Source organism: Pleurodeles waltl, chromosome 9, assembly GCF_031143425.1.
Source record: "Pleurodeles waltl isolate 20211129_DDA chromosome 9, aPleWal1.hap1.20221129, whole genome shotgun sequence".
NCBI classification, from domain to species: Eukaryota; Metazoa; Chordata; class Amphibia; order Caudata; family Salamandridae; genus Pleurodeles; species Pleurodeles waltl.
Window position 1 is genome coordinate 1,100,913,563 of NC_090448.1, and position 24,320 is coordinate 1,100,937,882.

The 24,320-nt window shown below is 41.6% G+C and overlaps 1 protein-coding gene and 1 long non-coding RNA gene across 7 annotated transcripts in view; one reads left to right on the forward strand and one right to left on the reverse strand.

Moving 5' to 3' along the window:
* The window catches only part of SLC8A3 (solute carrier family 8 member A3), a 451,466-nt gene that overhangs the window by 169,427 nt on the left and 257,719 nt on the right, over positions 1-24,320 (forward strand). The gene's annotated exons all lie outside the window — the stretch shown is intronic.
* LOC138260383 (uncharacterized) overlaps positions 5,786-24,320 on the reverse strand; it is a 98,457-nt gene continuing 79,922 nt past the window's right edge. For 2 of the 3 annotated variants that reach the window (XR_011198848.1, XR_011198849.1), the window contains one exon: positions 5,786-6,742. This is a non-coding gene — a long non-coding RNA (uncharacterized lncRNA). Of the gene's footprint in view, positions 6,882-24,320 lie in introns of all 3 variants that reach the window. The other variant, XR_011198850.1, reaches the window with a different exon arrangement.

A 24,320-nucleotide genomic window follows, 5' to 3' on the forward strand; every position in this document is an offset into this window, starting at 1 on the left:
TGGGCTATACCGGCAATTAAAGTCCAGCTCCGTTGTAAAAGGCCTTTACCTTCGGCTCGGGCCTTTAACGCTGGAGTGGGCCTGCAGCTGTGCAACATGCCTGAAAGAAAAGAAAAGGGTCTATGAAGTATCCAGCAAGCATAGCGCTTTTATTTTCTTTACTTTGAGCCATTTTGCCTAGTAACGCTCCCTAAGCCAGCAGACTAAACTGGTTAGGATGGCTGAAGTGGGTGAAATGATAAAGATGTTTGGAGGAATGTCAAATGCTCGGAGTGTGAGAAAGATTCTCTGGGGACCCATGCAGGCAGTGGGTCAGGGAATGTGTTGGGCAGCTTCATGAGTCCTTTGTTCGCTTATGGTTTATTAGCTTGAAAATGTCCAAAAGGCAGTATTTTAGGCTGAAAGTAGAAAGAAGCTCTACAGTCTTTGGTCACACTTGTGTAAACATGAGATTAAGAGATCTTGTAAGATTGAAAATGCTCTGAGTGTAAGGATGGACCAGCACTGGGTGACGAGGTCAGTAGTGTAGTAAATGTGTCAAAATCCATAATACAAAAAACATACTTCCCCAAAGTTGAGTGGTAAAATATTTGAATTGGATCCATGGACTTTTCATACAATTGTGCCCCGGTGCCATTGCACCTACTACACTAAAGATGGTAAGGATGTAGGAATGATTTGACCAGTCCATAGTTTATCGGCACAAAGTTAAGTGGAGCAAGAATCCATCAATTTCTTCATTTTTGGAGATTCTGATCCCCGACACCTGTTCCTACATTTTTAGAAATGTTTAGAGTAGCTGTTGTAAGACGAATCCACAGAAAAACACTTTGGCCTATGCTCGTGTGTTGCAACTTTTCACGCTTCCAAGCCCTAAGTTGGAACATCTTTGAGAAGACAAGGTCTCAACGCGAACGAGCAACCTCTTCATGCCCTGCTGACTCCTGTCAGTAGGTCCCAATACTCATGCTTAATGACTCCTGGGGCTCCAAACAACAGCCAGGCACACCTTTAGCTGCACAGACAGCACCACCTTGGGTAGGTCAGAAAGTTGGCTCCATGTCATCTTGAAATAGTTTTAGTGCAGGAAATAGACTGGGACTAGCTTTCATTCAAAGCTGCCACCAAAAAGACTCTAATTCAGTAAATCGCGTTAATTCATGTTAAAGATTAAATAACATGATTTCATGTAGGCTCAGTGTGCACTGTGAGCCTGCTGTCCCAGCACAGTCAGCAGATTCAGACAAATGAAGGAGGGTGAGAAGTCTTCTCTTCTAGTGTGCCTTACAAGCTGTGATTTGCTTAACTTTCTCCCGTTCTCTTTTAAAAATACAATATCACCAATTTCATGCCAGCAGTCTTGACCTGTGCCAAGTCACTTTCTTTGTACCATGCAGACTCATTCTGGTGAATGTGTCATCCTTTACAAATAGGCACTCGATGGCTGCTACAGCAATAAAGGAGTCAAACTAACAACCTGCAGTTCAAAATAGGCAGATGGGATTCATCTAAACTATTGTTTTGATATTTTTGACAATGTTGCTTTCTAATTAATTATCAGCAGAATCTGAGCCTAAAGGAAACTTGGCAGGGTTGCATACAGGTTAGTTCCACCTGACCTCCAGTGTAGCTGGGACATAATTAGACCACCTTTGCCAGAGGCCTATGAGGTTTTTGAGATGTCTGTCGGGAAAACTCCCACGTCAGCCTTCAGGAATGCACAAAAGAAGACCAACCATCATGTGAAATAACTGCAAAAGTCTCCTGAACTGACACACAGTAGTACATCACCTAAGGGTTAAAAAGTATTGAAATAAATAGATGAATAAATAAATAAAAAATAAATACATAAAATCCTAAATTTGTAAAGCGCAGCAAGTCACCGTGAGGGTGATTTGCAATGAGTAATACATAAAGAATGACCGAATACAAAAATAAGCGACAAATACAAGTCATGCATTCCTAAAAAAAGTGACCTGAGCAAAAAAGGCACCAAGGAAAATGCCTGTGATTTATGAATTGTAATCTTCTGAATAGCTTTGCTGCACCAGTCATCTCTTTGTTCTTTTTACTGATCTATTCAGAGTCGCAAGTCCTTTAGTCTTCAATAGTTTTAGCCGCTGGTCGTTTCTGCCCTTTTCTGAACCGCTGTTCATGAATTTGCAACGGCCTTGACTTTTCAGTAAAGATTGTATAATACAATTGACACATTGGCCACCACTGGGGTCAAAGGGCACATGATTTGCCTTCCAGTGGTGTCCCCAGGGTGGTGAGAAGCCTTGTGTTCTTCCTTCAGCTATGCCTCTGATTCATGTGACCTGACATCACCCTGTGGACAGAGGTGAAACTCAAGAGTGGTGAAAACAGCAAGTGTCCTCATCCAATTACTTGTTGTCACTCTTGGACTTCACCTGTCCATGCTGTGTTTGCTAAACGGCGTGATCATTAAACCAGAGTTGCTATCTCAGGGTTTTTCCTTCAGCATCTTCTTTATCACCTGTGGACAGCAGCAGTTGTTGAACAGTAAATTCTAGCAATCTGTGCTGGTCCTTAGAGAGGAGAGATGATCACATTCTGAGTTTAAGCAGATTAGATCGCCTCTTGGCTGGAATCCAACCTGCCCGCTCTTCCAGCAATGCGATATTATCAGGAGGTAGATGTCCTCGTAGAGAATACTGAAGGCTGCTGAGGCTCCTCATTCGAGCTGTACAGAAAAGTGCCAACATATTTATTTTCCTGTCTTTCTGGATATAATAGAGGCAGCAGTGTCTGGTCATAAGGAACACATCAACCATGCAAGCTGATGACCTGAGCTCGGTGCATGCGTGGACTAAGGGTGCATTGGCCTGGTGATCCTATCCACATGTAGGAGGACAAGTAAATTGCTAGATACACACTTTTACCAGCAGTGGGAGTCGCAAATGTCCAGCATAGGAATATCCATTTCTACTTTCCTCCTCTTTTTGGCTGGGCCTTTTTTAGACAATGAATAGAACAAATAGCAGTCTAAGAAGAACAGTGTGGAGCATGCAGGCCCACGGCCGCCTGTCACTGTTTCACACAGCTGGGTTGGAGAAACCAAAGTGCGCATGTGTGTGCTTGGTATCCCTTGCCCTATGCATGACAGGTGCACTTGAAGAGGTCGGGAGCTGCTTCCTGCCTCTTTTCACCTCCCCAGCCCAGAAGAGCTGGTGACCCAGCACCATGTAGCTGGTCCTTCCCCCATCCCGCTGAGACCGGTCTGCACAGGTTCAAAATACTGCATGGGACACCACATAATAAAAACCTGAGCCTGGCATGTAAGGGAATGGGCACGGCTAATTATTATGTTTATTTGAAAAAGAGAGAGGGAGCCTGACAGGCAGAGAAAGAGAGAGACGGAGAGAGAGAAAGATTGAGAGAGAGGGAGAGAGGGAAAAAGAAAGAGAAAGAGAAAGGTCCTGTGGGTATGATCACTGACACTCAGCAGGCACAGAAAAAAGGAGTGAAACTAGACGAGGAGAACCAAACTACAAGGGTGTCCAACATACTGGAAGGAGTGCCAGATGCACGCCAGATTTTCAAGATTATTACTGACTGTGTATAGCCCATATAGAGTCATTATATGTAAATATAACATAGGTATCTATCCAGGAAATATGGCATGGGGCTATCTCTGCTTTGACTACACTGCACATTGCTGTAATACTATCACTGGTGTTAGTAGAGAAAGAGATAGTGCTTGCCCAATGAAAGTGAAGCCCTAGGGGTCCATGGTGCCCATTCAGTGGGCCCGCAGACCCATATGAGTTCTCTAACTCTAGGTAGGTGGTCCCTCTTAGGAGGATAATAGTCTTAAAGTAACAATTATACTTACTTGAATTCTAATGTATTGCCTCCCAAATGTGTTTAATATATGTATTAATAAAATCAATAAACCATTTTAAAAGCATTTTTAATCAGAAGGAGATTGCCCGTTCAGGACGATATTTGTGTAAATGCGCAGTCACTATTCGCACTCAAACTCGGCCCAACTTGAACTAGCAAGCTTCTAAATAAAAACACATTTGAATTGCTTACAATTCTAGAGAAAGTCCCATGATTCTGCACACTTGGACAGCCTGTGTGCCAACTGCTCAGTGATCTATGCACGTATACGCAGGTAGACTGCCCAAGCGGTTCTTCCGGCCAGTACGTTCTCCCAGCCACTGCTTTGCGTGGTCAGGCAGTTACAGACTCCAAGCAGCCACACTTTGTATATTAGAAAGGGTGCTGAAATAAATCCATAGGAAGATGACCACTACCCAGTAGTCTGCACATGTCCTGACCTCAGCACCTGTCTTCTAGTTTTCATGCAATTTCTTTCTGTGTTACCTTTTGACACATAGACCTTGCATTGTCTCCAGCTTTGTTCATGTCAGTTTCAATTGCTGCTGTGTGCTCCTTCCGGGGCCAATGTCAGGTAAATTACTTATTCTGTCGCACCACGTCTTCTGAGAGCTCGGATTTCACTTTATTACTTATTGAGTTGTGAATATGACTTGGGTCTTCTACTGCTGTGTAGTCACTTCCATATACCAACATGCTGTTGCAGAGGAAAGCAGATGTTCCAAATGTATATATTATGTATTTCTTAGTGACGTTTCTGTTTGTTATTGTTGAGGTTCAAATCTTGAAATTACTTGGGGGTCCTTGGCTTCCAGCTGTGATTCGAAGGGGTCTACAGAAGTCAAAACATTAAGAACAACTTGCTTACAGGCATTCTCTGTTCAAGGTACACTTGATGGAAATGGAAAAAGATGGATGCATGATGTCACTGGCCCTCACCGGTATGCAGGGCTACTCCTGGCATAATCACTATTACTGGCATGCAGTGGGCACTCCCTTGCAGACAATAGGCATTCCTAGGTGTAAAATGGAAATCCATGGCATCCAGTGCACCGTCTTTGCAAACTATAGGGGCATATTTATGAGAGCCTTGCATGACTTTCGCACCACAAAAAGTGGTACATGCGTGATGCAAGCCTCTGAGTCACATTTATGAAGCCGCGCAAAGCCACATTGCATGGCTTTGAGTGGCTGCATAAATCTTGAGTAAGGCAATGCAGCACAAATCGCTGCCTCGCTTCACTCTGTTAAGGGAGGCATTCCATGGGCATTGTAGTGGGTGTTCCCACACAACCCCCAAGGGTTTTGACACATTCCCAGATTTACAAGGGCTTGTAAATCTGGGAATGTGTCACAATCTTATACCTCCCCAGGGCAGGCTTTACAAGGAGAAATCTCTTTATTTCTCCTTGTTATTTCCTCTCTCGATGTGTGTTGCATTCTGCAGCACACATTGAAAGAGGAAAACGCCTCTAAGGATTGTTTTTGTGCAGGAAGGTGCCCCTTCCTGCACAAAAGCAATCCTGCCAACAACACAGACACTTTTGCACTATAGTGCAAGGGTGTATGTGTTGGTGCTAGGCTGCTCAAAACAGGAAAGGACAGGAATGCACTGTTTTGGATAAATATGGTGCATCCCTGCCCTTTCATTTTGACGTAGGGCAGCGCAGCAAGGTGACTTTCTGCACTGCCCTATGCCAAATCCCTATACATGAGGGGCTATGATAACTATTACATACAATATTCCTCCCTGGCATATTGCAGCATATTGTGGCCATCCCTGGCATTTGGTGAGTATGTCTAGTGTTGTAGCATTTGCATCCTGCACAGGAATCAATACTCTTTGAGGTGAATGAATCTTTTGAAACAGTAAGTAGCGTGGTACAACCATCAATGAATTTTAATGCAATCTAAACAATTTAAACACCATGACCAACGTGGCCACAGACGGAAAACTTCAATCATGAAATAAAGTTAATAATTTTATTACAAGCACAAGGTCAAAGTCATGTAGAGAATGTGCAAAACAAAGTTATAAAGGTACAAAATCACCAAGGGTTACCCAAGGCGTTGAAATAGATTTAGGCGAACTAACATTAATACAACTAAGCATTCAAGAAGAAGAATGAATATCATCAACAAGAATATCTGAGCTATAGAAATAATATGTTGCTCAGAGTTAATAATCATTAATCAATTTAAATTTAGCAGAGTCAACAATCTTTTGCTGGGCACAGGGCAACCCTACAACTAACCAAATCAGGGAAATATATGTGTGGGGAGCAGCACATGCGGACAAAATACAATAAGTATAAAAAGGACAAAAATTAATTTTGAAAAAGATAATCTGGGACTACTAAATTAAACAAAAGAAAATAGAGAGGAAGAGCTTCGGAATCTCAGAACCTCGGTCAAGAGTCTTCTGAAGGGAAATAGAAAGGCTGTCTAAACCTAAAAGGGCATTTTAAGAGCGGCAATGGTTGAGAGAGAAAATACATGTTCAAGTGATACAGTATTCAGAGAATTTCCATCAGCAAAGCATCAGGATTAGCAAGCAACAGGACGGCATCTGGAGACTGCAGGAATCTGCCAGGGCCTGCTCATGACTCCTGCAAAGTTGAACTGTCCATCAGTTATTTAGAATTCACAAAGCATTCTGATTCATCAAAGGTATCGGTTCATGTGATGTTGAATGGCTATCACCCAGTTGGAATTAAACATATGACTCCAAATTGAAACAGTCCAAGTTCCTCCCAGGTCTGTCATTGGAACATCTTCCGTCTGTGTGACTCCACACACATTTGAAACACTTGTATATGTTACCAGTCCATGTTTCACACTGTTCTTCTGTCAAGGACACCACGATACGTTCTCTCTATACTTAAACAATAGAGTGTATTACCAACGAGCTAAGCTTCTCATGAGAACATAACAAAAAAGAAAGTTCACGTTACGAAATGAATCAGCATTTCTAGCACGGTCACACGTACAAGCTTCAACAGGCCTCACTCATGCTAAAACAAAAGAAATCATAAAATGCATTTAATTAATACGTTTAGTAAACCGCATGTACTATGCAAACTTATAAATTCAGCATTGATAATAATTCATTATTATGAATAATACATTTCATGTGAAATGGGAAAAATGTGTTACAGCATTTCAATAATTACTCTAGATAATTGCATTTGTCTCACTTCACACATTTTTAAACTCTTTACTCATTTACTAATCATGAAAAATTCAATACCTTTTCTATGTGCACTGTTAGTCTAGAGTCTGAATTACACTTTAACATAAGTTTTATCCCATGTGATTTAATTCAAATGCCACCTAAGTCAAATCTGAAATACAAGCAAATGCACATTTAAAATGCATGTCAATGCAGCTTTCTACGTTTTCCCATTAAGACTATGATTACCATAAAACATAAACTGTCACATTCTGATGACCTTTGTCACACCAGGGACTCTACTAAAGGTTAGACGACATCACTAGTGTATGATAAGCAAACACTGTCATATGTTGATGAACCTGAACATCTTAGCCAGAATTTTAGTAGGTCTCAGTGGTGGCTAATGTTGGACTGTGGTACATGAGAGAAATCAGAAATTGCAAGCCCCTGTTTAGGTACAAAAAGACATAATTGACTAAAATATGGAAAATTGACTGAGATAACAGGAATTTCTTTGTATAACGTCAGGGGTGTTTTATTTCTTGGAGGAAAATTATCCTATTAGTGCAATATTATGTGCTGGCATTTTATGACAAAATATGTTTATTTTTAGAAAGTAGCAAGTTGATGATGATTAAAATATGATTTGATCTAATACAAATGCAGAGCAGATATAGGAACACAAATGATTATATTTTCAATCAATAGCAAGCCTGTTATAGGGACAATGTGCTCATTTAATAATAATTAAAAGCTGCTTTGAAATCTTTTTGAATTTTAAGGAAATATGTGAACAAAATTAGTTTATTTTTCTAAAACTGAGAACATTGTTATATTTGTGTCAAAACTGGAAAAAATGTAAGTGCAGGAAAAAATAGTGCACCTATGTTTTTTGGGCAAGCTGATGTTGATTGAAAACTGATTAATTGTGTACAAATATTGGTCTTCAGGACATAACTTGAGTAGATGTTTGGAAAATGGTGAGCTTTAATCATAGTACAAAATGATTGGATCTTTAAGGCGTTTGCCTTCAGCTTGAAAGAAAGTATAAGCGTAATCAAAATACAGTTGGAAAAATAATTATTTTGTGGCCATAAAAATGTTTTTCATTATTTGCTCAAATTCATCACCACTGACACTTTCCTTGAAATAGCAGTTAATCTCAGACACTGGTGATTCCTGCGGGATGCATTCTGAAGGAAAATAGTTCAACTGTGCTACTATAAACAGAAACCAGCCATATGTGTATCAGCCTTGTACCTGCTCCAAAAGCTTAGACCTCATCAGTGAGGTGTAGCTTGAGCCTTGTGGAAACAGCAAGCATGAGACCAATGTCTGGAAATACCCATCACACTTGCAGTGCCTCCTAGTGAGACACTTACAAAAATATGTCCTGTTAAATACTATTCTGGAGGGCTCTATATTAATGGAACTAGGATCAACCCAAATTTGAAAAGCACTAAATTTAACTGGGATGCAAAGAACCATAGAAAACGACTCCTTTAACTGCAGAATCTGGTTACACAGTGTTGCCACAAGCAGGGTCAGAGATCTTCTACTGTTCCGCCCCTTTTTATTGTAATTCTAGCATTTATAAAATTCTTACTATGCATAGTTGAAGTGCAGAAGTGCTTGCCAACACAGATAGCATACTATACCATGTAGGGTGTGTGGTTGGTAGAGTGTGGGTATTAAGCCTATGGAGGAAGTGGTTCAATGTGGATGATAATCACCAAAATGTGGTCATTGTGTTATGGGATGCAGGGCTTACCAGTGTGGTGAATGAAATAAGTTTAAAAGATAGATATGTGACTCATGTTTTGAGGTAAGCTGGGAGCAGTTTTTAGGTCTGCATGTCCTTTTGTGGTATTTGTAGTTATTATAAGAGAGAATGCAGCCCTGTTTCCAGTGCTAAATTGAGGTAGTGGTTGCCAATGGGGACCACCAGCACTCATTTTTGGGGACTAGCACGTATTTCTCCTCATCAGACTCAGAGCAAGAGAGTTAAAAACACAATATTTAAAGAAGTAAGAGGAGAAAGACAAAAAATGCCAAAGGGGGAAAGCAGGGATGAAAAAGAACCCACAGGAGTGAAATAAAGTATCAAGGATTGTCTGGGTAACAGTTTGGGCCCAGCACTTGTGTTTTTACAAATTAAGCACCGCCTGTTTCTGTATTGGTTGCTGCATTAAGGCAAATCACATTAGGTTGTGCAGAGGTGGATATTTATTAGTGGGAGGGAACTATGAGTGAAAGATTGCCCGGCTGGACTTTGAGGCAGTCCTCATGTTATCAGCATGGTAGGGCAATATGTGAAGGTCAGAGTATGTAGCTAGTAAGACCTACAGTCTTGAGCTAAGTTAAGAGTCCGGCCAGCGTTGTTTGCTGATTTTTCTCTCTATTGTGCCTACGTTGAAGTCTGTCTCTCCAGTTACTTTATGGTGTTCACTTGCAACCAACTGGAATAGGATGCTGGTTCATAGAACCTCTTTGGAGCCATTGTAGTACGTTGGTTGAATCGTCCATGATGCAGAACACAGAGCCTGGGCCCAGGAAGCAGCCTAAATCCAGTATCTGGAAAGAGGGCAGAAGCGCAACGCCACAACAGGCACCCACGGCCCGCAATGCACAGTGAGGGGGTACAGGGGCTATGCCCTTTGAATAGGCACTGCTATGCCCTTTGAAAAGGTGGTTAATGGCACAGAGACAGTGCAGATTTGTGGCTAGATAACGCTAGATACACAGAGTCTTAGCAAGATAGAGAGAGGGAGAAATAAACAGATAGATAGATAGATAGATAGATAGATAGATAGATAGATAGATAGATAGATAGATAGATAGATAGATAGATAGATAGATAGATAGACAAACAGATAGACAAACAGATAGATAGATAGATAGATAGATAGATAGATAGATAGATAGATAGATAGATAGATAGATAGATAGATAGATAGATAGATAGATAGATAGATAGATAGATAGATAGATAGACAAACAGATAGATAGATAGATAGATAGATAGATAGATAGATAGATAGATAGATAGATAGATAGATAGATAGATAGATAGATAGATAGATAGATAGATAGATAGATAGATAGATAGATAGATAGATAGATAGATAGATAGATAACACAAGGAGGAAAATCCCATAAAGTCCTGGACCCTGCATCTGGCAGGAACTCGAGCCAGCCCTAAGAGACCAAGGGGGTCATTCTGACTTTGACGGGCGGCGGAGACCGCCCGCCAAAGTCCTGCCGGCAGAATACCGCTATGCGGTCAGAAGACCGCCGCGGTAATTCTGAGTTTCCCGCTGGGCTGGCAGGCGACCGCCAGAAGGCCGCCCGCCAGCCCAGCGGGAAACCCCCTTTCATGAGGATGCCGGCTCCAAATGGAGCCGGCGGAGTGGAAGGGGTGCGACGGGTGCAGTTGCACCCGTCACGATTTTCAGTGTCTGCTTGGCAGACACTGAAAATCTTGGTGGGGCCCTATTAGGGGGCCCCTGCAGTGCCCATGCCATTGGCATGGGCACTGCAGGTGCCCCCAGGGGCCCCACGACACCCGTTACCGCCAGCCAGGTTCTGTACCGCCGCGGTCAGAATGCCCATGGGAGCACCGCCAGCCTGTTGGCGGTGCTCCCGCGGTCGTTGGCCCTGGCGGTAGTCTACCGCCAGGGTCAGAATGACCCCCCAAGTGAACTGCCCCAAATTTAAGAAATACCTTAAAACCCACCTTTCTAGAGATGCATCCTATTAAGATCCCATACGCCCACATTTCTCCCCAGCTCACATCCTTCATTTCGATGTCCGCCCAGACCTCTGCTGTAGCGTTGGTCATCCTGATCCGTTCTCATCTACCTGGAGTCTGCTACTGTATTTGTGTAGACTCTATTCACCACCACCGAGTGCCCTGAAGCGGCCACCAGGTGACATGTGGGCGCTAAACAGAAGTCTAAAAATGAATAAGAGCTAGATGAAAAAGAGATCCAGCCTTTGTCTGCACATCTAGATTTGGTTCCTAGTGAATGCTGGCTACATTGTATTTTTTTTTAAACTACTTTACTCTGGTGATAGGAAGGACGGTATTGACTGAAGGGTATCTATGCGCTTCCATTCAAGGTCAGCCATTGCTTCCTGGATTACCAAATGTGCAGAACTTGTTCCCAAAAATCTTTGTGTTTTCCATTTTGTATCAGTTTTTTTTTTCAAATGTCAAATTAGCGGCATAATAGCATCATGCTCAATAATTTGTTTTTCCTTACCACACAGTTTTGCCAACTGTGCCGCATACTTTTATTCTCCGCTGATACATAATTCCTATGGCCTTGACAATCACAATGAGCACCAGAGTGCGTCATGATTAATAAACGTGTCACCCTCGAATAATAATCCTCTGAACAAAGGCATTTGAAGGAAATAACCTGTTGTAAATGCGCGGCACCTTTTAATCATACACTGCTAACACTGTATGCCAGTTTCAAGAAAGAGTTACATTTTTTGTGGTTTCATGATATTTAAATGTGCAATATTTTGTATTATTCAAGATGTTCTAAGGTTCTTATGCAATGCTCCAAACAAACATAATTTAGTGATTATTTGGTTGTAAAAATTTTTTGGATGGGGCACAGACCATTGTTTAAATATACTACAATCATGTACTCGCACGCGCATGCGCACACACTTTGTTCAGGTGTTGTCAGAACATATTAAAGCGGGCAATGCCAATGCCGCGAGGCAAGGCAGTGTTCTTGTTATGGGCGGATTCCAGTCTGTTTTTAGCACAGCGAGAAGGTCGGAAGATCCCGCTATGAGAGGTTATTATTTTAAGTACGAAAAGAAGCAATTGTATTCGATAAGACCAATTTAAAAAAAAACATTATACACTGATAAAATGACAGTTAGGGGGCTAGTCTAAATTACGGACACGTCCATATGAAATACCTCAATAGCTTGTCCTTGGAGGGTTAGATTACCAGAAGTAATATTTACAAGGCACTTTCAGCCTGTTCCTGCTTACAAGAAATTTACACTCACAGCCCATCCATAAATAGAAATGTTTCCTTAATTTCCACACATATAATTATCAGAGTGACTCATCCATGCCCTTGGTTTTCTGCAGCCATTTGGACAGTGCATTCTCTGAAAATGTCCAACACAAAACCCTCGATCTGAGAATGCCTTGGGACCCGTGCAGTGTCACATGGGTACTGGAAGGGATGGAAACCTAAAAAGTACATTAGAAGATGCACAATCTCAAGTGCACAACACAGCAGCAAAGCCATACATCTCGATAAGCAGCATCAGAAGGCCTCACCTCATAAGTGAGACGTATGTGAATAGATTATACCACACCCGCATGTGCAATGCAGTTCTGTAGCTATATAACTGGAATGCAGATTCATTGAACAGCACTAAAGGTTGAATGGCAAAATATCGAGGACTGAAATACTGTGATACAAAATATTGTGGCCTAAATATCGAGAAGCAAAATATCGTGCAGGTAGAGGGCATAGGTATCTATAGATTTAGTATTCCTAGCTCCACATCCATGTAGCTTGTATATATATATATATATATATATATATATATATATATATATATATATATATATTTTTTTTTTACCAGTACCTGAAATTAATTCAAGCATTCCATCCATCACTTGGTCTCCTCTTTACCTCCTAGAGTCGTGGATCGGTGGTCGCCATGAGAGAAATATTTGAGTTGGAGCTCCGTCTGGCTAAGGCAAGAGGTGTTCGCTGTATTAACAAGCTAGAACATATCTGGGCACGTTTTAACTGGGATCAGTAGACTCATCTTGGAGCCTGAACAAGAGTGGGCCTTGTTTCATTCTTTTTTAAATTATTCCCAGGTTAGACTAATAACCTGGTATAGTCCTATTATGAGTCGTCCCATCTCTTTTTTTGTTTCTATTTTCCTATTGGTATTTTTTTAATGTCCGTTTTATGTGACTGTTGTCACACGATGTCATTCGAATACTTTCTTTGTACTCGGTGGACCATCTCACTATACGTTGTTTTGCTTTTCACTAATGACCGAGCTGACGAAAATCTCTGGAATGCACTTCTTAGTCCAAAGAAGACATTTATTATTTCACTACACTTTGGGCCAGATGTAGAATAGAAACATTTTGCGACTTGCAAATAGCGAGTCATAGCGACTCGCTATTTGCAACTCGCAAAATGTTATGCAGTACGGTGTCTCAGACACCGACTGCGACTCGCTATGGGGTCGCAATGACCCACCTCATGAATATTCATGAGGTGGGTCGCAAATTGCGGCCCCATAGCGAGTCAAGGCACTCGCAAACATGGAGGCCTGCTGTAGTCAGCAGACCTCCGTGTTCGTGACTGCTTTAAATAAAGCAGTTTTTTTTTTTAAGTGTAGCCCGTTTTCCTTAAAGGAAAACGAGCTGCACTTAAAAAAAAAAACGAAACCTTTAGTTTCGGTATTTTTTCAGGGCAGGGAGTGGTCCCTTGGACCACTCCCTGCCCTGAAAAAATATTTTTGGGTCCATTCACAACGTGGAAGGGGTCCCATGGGGACCCCTTCCAATTTGCGAGTGGGTTACCATCCACTTCAAGTGGATGGTAACTGCGACTCCATTTGCGACCGCGTACGCGGTCGCAAATGGAATTGCATCCCACTGCGAGTCGCAAATAGGAAGGGAACACCCCTTCCTATTTGCGAGTCGGAAATGCATTTTGCGAGTCGGTCCCGACTCGCAAAATGCATTTCTGCATAGGAAACTCACATTTGTGACTCGCAAACGGCAATTTTTGCCGTTTGCGAGTCGCAAATCGTTTCCTACATCTGGCCCTTGGTTCCTTAAAGGAGATTAGCATGTTGGAAGCACACTTATAAAAATAGTCACAGCATTGAAATGAAAAAATACCAAAATGATTCTACACTGCAATATATGCAGCAAATATATGTATCTATATTATAATGCACAGCAAATAATGAATTAAAAATGCATCACCGTAGGGCCTGTCAGGTGCTTCATCTTTCTCATGCTAGCAAGCCTGTGACCAACTGAGAGAAAGAGAGGTCTCTGCCCTCACAGGAACTCTATATCAGGCATCCGACTTCTAAATCCTGACTGAGGCCACTCCATCTCTCACTGTTGCACTGGGTCTTTATATATCTTAAAATAAACAAAGGAGCTTTCTGGAAAAAACCCTAATTTTGCTGGCTAGTTTAGGTATGCTTTGAAAATAACACGTTGGGGTTTGGCCACAATCCCAAGATGTCAAGTCAAAACAAGGCCTTTCCCTGCCGTCTGAGTATACCCTTATCAACCAAAGCCCTTGGTGAGAAAAAGCACGGAAACAAGACAGAATGCACAGTTTACAATGTGGAAAATCACTGGCAGTCTTTAACATGGCAGTGCCTAATGCTACGATAAAGTCAATAAGCAGAATTAATCTAAGGCTAAACTGAATACAAAATGTAGTCTGTAACTGATGAACACTGGAAAGCTAATCCAGGTGCAAAGTGGTGCAACACAAAGTCAGTGGTCAGAACACACATTTCAATACAAATGTCGACCACTGGATTGTTATTATCTGATGCATATTATGTGCATTGATCATGTCTTTCTATTGTTTACATTTTGTTTATTTTGTTATGACTCTCTGACCAAAAAATTAAAATAATTTAATAAAAAGGAATGCTTGAATTAATTTCAGGCGATGGTAATCAATCGTCTCAGTCCATCATTATTTTGTACACTATGTCACCTCAGTTTGGACCCAATCATAGGCAAATCAGTCTTTGCCCTGCTCCTCATGGAATCAGTCCAGCCCAAACTGCCAAGTAAGGACCTCCCTGAACCAGAACGCAAGCAACCCAAGACAGGTTTCGCCCTTCTTATGGGCTCATGAGCCGGTTTATAGCTTGAGTTCATTGACAGGTATAAATACAATGGTTGTGGTTGTTACTTTCAGAAACAGTTTGGTTGGAGGTATTCATTTCAGTTCTTTACTTGAGGGGACATTATTTCAGATTTATACCTTTTACATTTTCAAACAATTATTTTGGATGCTTTTAATTTGCAGACCCCTCAACACCCTTATCCCTGACCCATCACACCCCTAAATGCCATCAATCTCTGTCCCTTAAAAAGAAACCTCACCAAGCCTAAACTATAGCCATCCCTGAGTCCTAAAAGCCCTTTCTACAGCTAAACTCCACCCTTCTCAGAAACCTAAAAAACCCTCACCACACCTAAACTACACCCATCCCTGATCTCCAAACTACACCCATTTCTGAACCATAAAGCCCTTTTGCCCCTACACCCCCACCCATTCCTGAACCATAAAATCCCTTACTGTCTGTAGACTCCACCCATTCATGAACTCTAAAAACTTCCTTCCATGCCTAAACCTCACCCATCTCTGAACCCTGGCAACCCCATCACCACCCTAAACTCCACTCGATCTTCAACCGTAAAACCTCTTACCCAGTCCTAACCTCTACCCATCACTGTATCTTAAAAACCCTCACCAGCCCTAAACTCCATCCATCTATGAACCCTAAAACCCCTCACCAGACTCCACCCATACCTAAATCCTAACACATTACAACCCTAAACTTCTCTCATCCGTGAAACCTAAAACTCCTAATCAGACCTAAACTCCACCAATTTGTGATACTTAAAAAAAATCTCACCACTCCCAAACTCCACCCATCACTAAAACCTAAAAACACTTCTTTATGCTTGAACTATACCCGTTCCAGACCCCTAAAAGCTGCTGATTACTTATCCATGAACCCAAAAAACCCTCACTAGTCCTAAACTCCACTCAAGTTAAATGTACTTTGGGATTTTTTTTAAATGATCTTTCCTTTAAAATGTTTCCTTAATTTTTTGATTTATTTGTATTTCCTTAAAATTGCCTTCCCTAAAATTCGTTTTCATGATTTCGTTTCCTCCAGTGTGATTTCTCAGTTTTGGTTTTTCCTTTAATTCACATACATCACATAAACAGTGCATCATAGTGATGCAAATTATACTTTTGATACTTATATTTTGACAGTTGAGTTAGTAAATGTATAGAAAGGATGGTGTGCATGGTGATGTGAGTGTAAGCTAAAGGTTTTATTTCTCCCCTCAACCTCCCTGGCTATTTTCTGGTCACCCTTGGACTTGTAGCAAGCCTGTGAGTCAGAGAGATCTCACTGACCCTTTAAAAGCACAATCACTGGGACCTCATCTGTATTGAGACCACTTCAGACCTGCCAGAAACTCTTGTCGGGTTATTTGCACCATTAAGGCTCCCTACTTTTAAATATGAAAAGTCAACAAAGCACAATAATATGGTTAGCTGTTTTTATTACATGCTAAGCTAGAGCATAAACATGACAGACACTGATCATTAAAGCATTAGACAGGTGATCATTATACATATGGTATAGGGACTAGTAGAATATTTATTCAAAAATGCATATCAGTCAACTATATTGTTATTCAGGCTAACCTTGAAGAATGCAGAGCATATGTTGCCAATATTCTGACCTAATGGACAGGCATCTCACAACCCCATTGCAGTATTCCCCAGGATCCAATGTTGCAACTAAAACCAGTGATTTCATATAACCTCACTATCCCACACACACCTCAATTACCTCACTTCCCCACATTTCCAAAGATGATTAAAAGCGTGATTAGATTTGATCAAATTCCCAAGGATAAGTAAATGGTTGATCAGACTTTCTCACCATTGCAAGGTTAGACGTGGGGAGTATACAAGCATGATGTAATAAGAAAAGTAACCAAGTATGTACATTGAAAACAAAAAGGGTATAGTATACTTATGGTATACGTTTATGAGGCAACAGATGTGCATCTTATGAATTGCCCATGTTACAGGTACAATATAAATCTAGAGTCAATGTTATAACGCAAAAAGCATCATCAAAATGTGTTCCTATATATTTGACTTTTAGGCAGGCTGGATTAAATGATTCAAAAACAGAGAAATAAAGGAGCTTTACTCAGTTGTATTAACAAGGAGGGGACCACCAGCCAACTGCCAGGGTCAGAACCCTAAACCCAGAAGCTTCCATTTGGAGCATCCTTGAGGGTTCCATAAGAGGACAATTATGTTATGTTATTGGTGCTTTAATAGCACACTAATTACTCACGAGGGCATGGAGGCGCTTTGTAGCAGATGTGTGAGGCCTGCCTCAGGGGCTTACTTGAAAAGTCAGGTCTTCAGCTTCTTGGGAAAGTCAAGAAGAGAGGAGGAGGATCTGATGTGTTGTGGGTGGTCCTTCCAGGCTTTGGGGCCAGATACGAGGAGGTGTGGCCCCTGCTCTGCTTTTGTGTATGTTTGGATTGCATGGTAGTGAGAGAGGGGCAGAGCAGGGGTATCTGGAAGGTTGGTGAAGTGAATGTGGAAGGTCAGCTAGGCAGGGCCAGTTCTGTGGAGAGCTTTTTAGGTGTGGAAGAGTTTCCTAAGGAGTGGTGTGATGTAGGCTCAGCGTGGGAGGTTCAGGACTAGTCTGGGCTGCTGTTTTTTGGATAGTCTGCAGTCTTCTTGTGAGCTGGTTGGTAATTCCTGCATACAGGTCTAATAATCCCTGCATAGAAGTCTAGTCCAATCTGCTGGTGATGTGGGCTTGGATCATTATTTTCCCTATGTTGTCTAGTGGCCACTTGAAGATTTTCTTCAGCATCCTTAAGGTGCTGAAGCAGGATGAGAGCACTGCGTTGACTTAGGTGGTCCTGTCCAGTTTGGTGTCTTTGATGATTTTGAGGTTTCTCGCCTGCGAGCAGGGTGTGGGAATGGAGACCCATGGTGAGGTGTTCTTCCCAAAGATTACCACCTCAATCTTGTCCATGTTGAATTTGAGGAAATTGCATTTTATCGAGGTGACTACTTCTATCATGCACATGGTGAATTTGTTCCTTGTGTTGGGTGTTTTGTCAGAGAGCGACAGTTTCAGTCATGTGTAGTCTGTGTAAGTAAGGATGTTTATATTGTGAGCTTGTATGACATTGGTCAGTGCCGCAAATAAGATCTCATGCTTCAGAGGTGTAGGGGGACAGTGATATTATGCCAGAAGAATGCTACATATCTGCCCCTTAAAACATAGAAAGAATGACACAAGGAAGTAACAGCTAACAATGCATTCAAAATAACAGTAAAATAAACATCATGGCTTCAGCTGAAATACTCTAATGAGAGCTAATTTGGACGTTATCGAAGCACATATTCTTCCATCTATTTAATCCTTTTCTACACTCTTGTACTGGAACTTTTCAGATTCTCCTTAGTTATCTTATCATAGTTTTCCTTGCACAGGACCTCCTCTTTGGTTTCAGGCAATTACATGGCTCCTTCACTTTGAAGAAAACACTCTGGTACCTTGACAATTGTTTTATGATTAGACAAATTACAATCTCTCAACTGCAACATAAACTTGCTTTTAACCTGAGGCAGTTCAGAGAAACATGACCACTCTTTCCCAACGTTGCTACCTTTGAACACCCTTACCCAGACTCTCTGAAGTTCCCAATGAGGGAAAAGTGAAACTCCCACATGGAACTGCCCTTCACACTCTTCTGTACTGCATCATCACCACTATCTCACCTCGGCCAACTCAACCCTGAGTTCTCAGATTCCTACCTCTCATTTATGCACATAGGCTTTTCCCCAACACATTTACTGACGTGGTGCAGTACACCCCAAGAGCTTACAGATGGAAACCCTCCAGTCATTTTCCTAACAATGTTCCATTTGCAGGCTTTCCTTCAAAACCCTATTCTACCTCTCAACAAGACTCAATTCTGGGGGTAGTACAGAGAAGTCCAGATTTGCTTTATTCCTCTTCCATCCAGATATTCCTTCATCTCCTTGTAAACTAACTGTTTTCCTATTTTTTGTCACTAACATTTCTGGAAGACCCTCTCTGGAGAAAGATTTGTGTAGAAATTCACTATCGAACTTCACCTCCAGCTAATTGACTATCAAACTTCACCTCCAGCTAATGTGAGTAGTTATCTATCATTACCATATCTAGCCAAACCCCTAATCTACAAAATGGACCTCTCTGGTCCCCCATCTCTCTGGCATTCAACAGTAGGTTTGTTGACCATTTACTATGACTTGTTACTGCATGTACATGATCCATGCACAATTTCTGAAGTTATGCTGTAAGTTAAGGCCAAAGTCTGGTCACCAGAAACTCTCTCTGATGTGACATTTATTGCCACTCATCATCAAGTGTGCCACACATGGAATGGTAAGAATCTTGTCCCTCAGTCCACAAGGCACAAGCAACAAATTCTTACTGAGCAATATGCCCCCTCCCTGTGACAGTTCTACAATGTTAATTTCTGAATGCTGCTGAGTCATCCGTTAAGCACAACCGTAAAGCACAACTTTACTAACTAAAATCCTGTACTACAGCATAGGTACACTCTTCCTGTGAAATATACCCAAAGGCCACTTTCTGGACACTGGCAATGGCCCATTCTTCCATATCATCTGCAATTACTTTGGTAGCCTCTGCATTTGCTGGCATTCTGAACAAGAAGTCAGCTAAAACACTTTTCTTCCTGGGTCTATATTCATCTCTGAAACATAATTCTTGTAATCACAGTAACCACCTTGTTATTTTCGATGTAGGTCCTCCCCACACTTTCATGATAAAGACATCAACTAGCGGCCGATGGTCTGTCTTCACCACTGATTCTGTTTCCCACACACACCTGAAATAACTCTCTCCCCCCAACAAGCTAGGTTTTCCTTTTCATTGAGAAGTAATTTTCCCCATCTCTCAGCGGGTAAGAATCATAAGCAAGGATAACTTCCTTTCTGTCCCTAACCTGGGAGAAAACCAGACTTGAGGCTATATTACCAGCATCAGTGGTTATTCCTTGTGTCAAATGGCTTTTGTGCCGGTGCATATGTAATGTCCCCCTTAATTTCCCTGAACTTTCTTAAACATTTCATGCACTAAACAAAACTCCCATTCTTTCCTGAGACCTCTTATACTCACAGTCCTGTCAGTAAAGTTTGATAAAAATCAGGAGTAGTACTCTGCCATCCCCCCAAAAAATCGAAGTTAATCTTTATTCTGAGGTGACGGAGCTTCTTCTATTACTCTTAGTAATTAAACTATGGGTGAATTTCCCCTTTGTCAAACCTATGACTGAAATACTCCATCCCATCCACTCCAAACCTACATTTTTCTCTCTGCATTGAGACGACTCTTTTGTAAAAGCTCTAAAACCTCAGTCATGTTGTTCTTTATTTACACCAAAACCCAAGATGTTATCTTGGGAGCAAATCCTTCATATAAATGATACATAGCACATTGAAACACCGCAGCTGTGGAAGCTAATCTAGACAACATCCATTTATACCTATAGGCAGGTTCAGGCCTGTAATCTGGATGGAGAGATATTTGGTGAGACACTGAGGATAGATCTAGCATGGAGAGCACATTGGCTTGTTTTATCATTTCAGCATCTCCTTGATGTTGGGTAAGGGATATCTATCCACCCACACAGTATGTTCTCCGGTTCATGCAGCTTGTTTACTGGTCTCACTACCGGAGAGGGTCTCACTACCCTGTCAGTGGTGTCCACCTCCCTTAATAAGAACTCACCACCAGTGAAATAGCAACATGATTAAAAAAAAGAGAAATAAATGAGGTTTAATCAGCACAGTATTAACAAGGATTTGACTAGCAGCCAACTGCCTGGACCAGAACCCACATCCTAGAGACTTCCATTGTAGGATTCTGTAGGGGCAGAGTGGTATTGCACCAGCAGGATACTACAATGGTACATTTTAAATGTCTTGATAATAGCTCAGAAGCACTCACATTGTGATATGTCTTTGTGAGTAAATCGCAAACACCATTTTTGTATCATAACACCGTCGGTCAAAAACATTTTCATAACCTATCAATTAAGTATGTCAAACTACAACTCCTGCAGAGCAAGCGTTCAACGAATCATGGAAATATGACGATACTGTGGGGTGGCAGAGGCAGGCAGAGAACACTGTATAGTTAGGCCACTGGAGAACACATCTGTAGAGGGTGGACAGTGGTAATCAGAAGTTGTGGATGGATGGATGTTAGAGCAATCCATATCTCAAATAAAGGAGATGAGAGTCAGGATCACAGTTGTGGTGGCAGGGGTTGAGAAGACCATCGATGTGGAATGAGGGGTTACTAGGCACATTACAGGTGTAGAAAGGACAGTGGAGAAAAAAATGTATAGGGAGGATAATTTGGTTCTGTGGTACCAGGAAAACAGTGTAAATGCTTCAGATGAAAGAGGAATGTAATTTGGAGATCATGGATGCAGGGGGCTGACTCGTGGACGTCTTACATGTGGGGAATGCAGTGTTATAATAATATGTCTGGAAAGTGCAGCATTGAGTCACAGATATAGGATTCAGTGGACTTACGACTAGATAGGAAGTGTAGTGTGGAGCTCACAGATTTGGTGATGTCACAGATGTATGTGGTAAACACAACCGAAACACTGTTTGGGAGGCAGGAGGTTCAGCATTTCAACCAGAGGTGCATGGTAAAACAATGTCAAGGAGGGCAGGCTGGTTATCACACACAGGGACAGGAGATGGGGTGGTGCGGTGTAACATACATGTGATCCATGTGCTGGGCAGAAGAGTCTGGAGGGACAGGCTAGGACACTTTGCCGTGATAGAGAGAAGTGATTAATGACACTGCCCTGTTATCACCTTCCTCCCCCACTCCACACACACATTCACACAGACACAGCAGGGCACACAGGAGCACTCATTACCTAAACAAAGACACGGGATGCGAGCTCCCAGAACAAGGTAATTGAGGGATGACACCGTCTTCATTAAGCTGCGCTCAAAAATAGATTTCAATGCAATTGTGGCAAAAATTAGTAATTGTTAGGTAAAGAGAGGTATATTTATTGTGGTTTGTTTTTTCTTGTAGCCTTTAAGGTCATTAATGGCATGGAGTACTATATAAAAACAATGTTAAATGAAAAGTACACCAAAATGGGAGCAAAAGTGCCAAATCCAAAAGTTGGTAAAATGTGGAAGTAATAGCCATTAAATCTAATCAATGTGCAGGCAATGGGTATGAATTCATATAGATATAAACTAGCTTAGAGAAACATGTAACGTACAGTCAATGGCTCATGTCGCAGTAGGGGCTTACTCAAAACTTTCATCCTTCAAAAATGGACGAGAGAATTGCAAATAGGCATAATTGATAGATGGAGGCTCAGGGGAAGACGGCAATAGATGCATGTTAGAGAAATGGGGGAGGGGCTGAAGATCTGTACAGAGTATAATGTATACTGCACAGTCTAGACTGGGCAGTAGGGAGTGACACTTTACTTGTCCATCTGTGGTGAACAGTGCAAGTCCTACCTCTGAGGAAGTAGCGGTTGATGGATGCACTATGTATGTGATGGGAGGTCTATTGGAGCAGGCTCTCAAACTACTGAACTATTTCAGAGCAAAGGATAAAGGTCTGCCTCAGCTAAAATAGTTCTGTTTTTCTAGTCCTGCCCTCTTAAACAAACCCTGCATGTTTACATACCCCATTTGGGTTCGTCCAGCCAAGGAGGAGATGTGACCTAGTGGCTAGAACTGGGAACTGCAGACCAAGGCTCAAATCCCAGCTTCGGCTCAATCTCCTTTGATTCTGGGCAAATCACTGAGGGCTTGGTTCACATAGGTAAAATTACACTTTTGGGTGCATTTGCAATTGTTTGCTATTCACAAGGGGATTTACAAGTAGCAGCTTTAGGAGTGTGGAGTCTCAGCACATACAAATATAGGATTACAAGTGGGACTCGAGGGTCCCCTTTAGAAATGTACAATTGTGGTGAATCAGTAATTCTAGTTCTGATTAACCCGATAATTTGTCACTCCCCCCTGATGTTTCACTTGGAGATGCCAACTCTCTTTAGTTAGTGGAGTATTTGGAAGAAAGATACCACACTTGTGGTGCACCCATGCAATTCATAATTCCAGTAGAGCTGGTAACTCCCATTACCAACACCACTGGAATTATAGGAGTCGTAATCGAGCCCTGAGACAGGAGTAAGATAGATCTTCATACTAATAACATAACAGTGTTCTTTCGTGTTACTTATGTTGATATTTTGATGAATTCTTTTACTCGTAGCACACTTATTTTATCATTGTTGGGTATGGTTCTCACAGAGAGCCACTAGGGTGAACAAATAGATGCCAAATCCAGTAATTCAGTCATGAAGTATCAACAGTAGGTAACAAAACCTGTTAGCCATTGTTTGTACATCATAAAAAATTCCAGGCTGCCCTGGCTGAGCTCTCTGAAAGCCTGTCAGTGCAGTGATGGGAAGCAGGGTTTCTCTGGAAGAGAGCGAAGGGAAGGCGGGGTGGGTCGCTGGAAGCCATTTATTTTTAAAAGAACCTTTTTTGGACTCAGAGGAAAGGCTGTATTATGTACAGCTCCCCTGTTATTCCTCTTCCCCTGAATAGCAGTTGAACGCTGGACAGATGATTTTGGGGACATAAATTACATCTGGTTCTGAGGGTCATTATAGACACTCAAACTTGCTCTTGTCTATTTGATGTCACTCAGAACCCCTCAGAAGAAACATCCCCATAATTCCCTGTTACCCATCTATAATTCCATATATTATAGAAAGCAGCACAGGCCAGTCTGTGATAGTTCATGAAAAGAGTAGGTTATAAAAACGTTGAATAAGTGATAGAATAGAAGCAATGCAAATAAACCTTCCCAGGAGTTGTAGGTTGAGTGTGTTAGAATGGAACAGTGTGTTAACTTTAAGGGAAAGGCTTGCTCTCCTTAAAATCCATTTACCTGAAACATGACATGAGGACAAATTTTATTTTTAGCATCCTTGAGAAGTTAGCAGCCAGAAATTGCAGAAATACTTTGGGTCATGTTTCGCACCAGCCTGCAGCTGTGAAAAATGCAGGATCAGTTACTCGCCAGATTTCATTCAAGCAATGAAGCAGCGTAGTATAGTCAGCAGTCCCGCATATTTTTGGCAAACAAGAACTGAATGTGCTTTGAGGGGAATACACCAAAATAACTGGGATGAAACCAGGCAGTCCAGGTACTGTGAACATCCACTCTGTCACTGAAACTACTACTTTGACATAAGTGTTGCCTGTTTGCAATTCTACACCAAAAATACACTGCAAACATTTTTAACCTATAGAGGTCAGTGTGACCAATTAGAGAACTCAAAGAAAACAAGCATTTT